Source organism: Clupea harengus, chromosome 11 (assembly GCF_900700415.2).
Source record: "Clupea harengus chromosome 11, Ch_v2.0.2, whole genome shotgun sequence".
Classification (NCBI taxonomy): domain Eukaryota; kingdom Metazoa; phylum Chordata; class Actinopteri; order Clupeiformes; family Clupeidae; genus Clupea; species Clupea harengus.
The window spans coordinates 18,559,624-18,562,123 of NC_045162.1; the positions used below are offsets into that span (position 1 = coordinate 18,559,624).

The 2,500-nt window shown below is 50.7% G+C and overlaps 1 protein-coding gene across 1 annotated transcript in view; it reads right to left on the reverse strand.

The window, feature by feature from the left end:
• The window catches only part of LOC105896139 (vacuolar protein sorting-associated protein 13B), a 338,344-nt gene that overhangs the window by 20,130 nt on the left and 315,714 nt on the right, over positions 1–2,500 (reverse strand).

Genomic DNA, 2,500 nt, shown 5'->3' on the forward strand with positions numbered 1-2,500 from the left:
AGAAAAGGTAGTCTGAGAAGTGTCTCTCTGCCACAGCCAGGCTCCTCCAGAGGAGTGTGTGCGTGTGCGTCTGCGTGTGCGTGTGCGTCTGCGTGTGTGGAGCTGGGTGAAGTGTGAAATCTGACAGCCCGGCCTCCCTCTGCCCCCACACCGCCCCCACCCCCTGTCCTCATTACGGAGGTGTTTCTCTCGTGCCCCCTCCCAAAAGAAGAAAAATAACATTTACCGTTTCAACTGCCTCACCCCCCCCCCCAAACCCTCCTAACTTCCTCACCCCCCCCAACCCCCCAACTGCCTCAAAGATGCGATATTTCACTGCTGAGAGCCAAGTGAGTGGTTAGCGAGTAAAAAGCGGCCAAACCTCTTGTCAAAACAACACACTACATAAATGTTATCGGCCGAGGAAAAATATACTAATTAAACAGCACACTTCATCCCGTGGCCAAGTGTTTTTTTAAAACACGCTTTTTAGAGATAGGAATCAGGGCTAATAACCCAGCCATGGACGGTTCTGCCCTTTTTTACTATGTTTGGGCCCTGTTCTGTGTGCAGGCGATGGCAGTTTTCTGGGCCCTGTTCAAGCTGCCACTTCCATGGGAAACAGGCCGTGGCTCCGAGTTGAGCTGGGGTATCCGGAGAGGCACAAAGGGGGTGTGTGTGTGTGTGTGTGTGTGTGTGTGTGTGTGTGTGTGTGTGTGTGTGTGCAAATGTGTGCTTGTGTGGACTTATGTGTGTTCAGCTGTATGTGTGTGCATATGTGTGTGTGTGCGTGTGTGTGTTTCTGTGTGTAGCATGTATGTGAGCATATAGGTGTGTGTGTGTATTGTGTGTGTGCATGTGTGTTACGAAGTGTATTTTGTGTGTGTGTGTGTGTTAAGAAGTGTCTAGTGTGTGTGTGTGTGTGTTACGAAGTGTATTGTGTGTGTGTTACGAAGTGTCTAGTGTGTGTGTGTGTTAAGAAGTGTATTGTGTGTGCGTGCGTGTGTGTGTTAAGAAGTGTATTGTTGGTGTGTGTGTGTGTGTGTGTTAAGAAGTAAATTGTGTGTGTGTATGTGTGTCTGTGTGTGTGTGTGTGTGTTGTGTATGATTGGATAATGCATGGCAGAGTAATCCAACCCCAGTGAGGCAGATAGCAGCTCTGGAGGGACCGGAGGGAGGCAGAGGAGCACACAACCACAACCACAGACATGCAGATGACCTCCAGTCCCCAGCCACGGAGCCTCCTCTGCCAACGTGTGTGTGTGTGTGTGTGTGTGTGTGTGTGTGTGTGTGTTTGTGTGTTTGAAAGGGGAGAGAGAGAGCACGTTCCCACTGTCACTGAGACAGATGTGTGCACAGAGATGCAAACACATATTCTCTCTCTCTCTCACTCACACACACACACACACACATTACATCCATCAACTAACAGCAGCATTGTGTATGGGTGTGACTGTGTGTGTGAGTGTGAGTTTGTGTGTGTGTGTGTGTGTGTGTGTGTGTGTGTGTGTGTGTGTGTGTGTGAGAGTGAGTGTGTGAGTGTGTGTGACAGACATTGAGGAGCGAGCTGTCTGCCATTCTCTGGTGTAGAGGGTAGCAGTGGTGGGCTCTGCTGTAATCTGTAGGGGATATCAGTGCTGAGTCGGCGAAGGCCCCGCTCTCCCCTGCCCCACTTATTCCATTAGCCTGCAGAGCAACATTTCCTGAGTGGATCTGAGTCTTACTCACCGCAGGCCGCCCGTCTCCTCTCCATTCCCCCTCTTCTCTCTTCTCTTCTCCCCTCAGCTCTCTCCCCTCCCCTCCCCTCCCCTCCCCACTTCATCTTTTCTCTCCTCTCCCCTCTCCCAACTGCAGAGCAGAACAAAAGAAACCAACCCTATCACTGAGCTCCTCACATGTTTACTATTCAAGGCTGGCATCATTTCACCACGGATGCCAGGGCTTCCTGCTCCAGCTCCCTGTGGTGGCCCCGGTCCAAGCCTCCCCACTCCGGCAGGCCTGCTTTCACTCTGCCCTCTGATTAGCTAAATCAGGTGTGCGCAGCTAGCTAGCCCAGGCCAGCAGTGATGAGACAGATCAGTACTGGTCTGCGCCAACCACCACAGGAATGAGCGAGCAAGGAAGGGCCAACAGGAATCTCTGTCCACTCATTTTGAGCTTTTAGAACAGGCAGTGACTAAGGCAGCTATGCTCACATGGTTCAGCGACCATGGCAACTCTACCACTTCATTAATGAGGAAGTGTGCCTCTTATGCAATGTGACTTTTTATGAGAAGGCATGCTGTTGCGAGTCACTTAACTGGTTAGGGTTAGTAACCACACTTATGTGAGAAGTGCTTTGTATTAATATCCTTATTTAATGACTGGGTGAAGCACACTGAACCACATACTGTTAACCACAGACCTTCTGATGGGGAAACAGAGAGGAGAGGAGAGGAGAGGAGAGGAGAGACAAGGAGAGTAGATGAGAAGAGGAGAGGAGAGACGTGGGGAGGAGAGAACAGGAGAGGAGAAAAGGAAA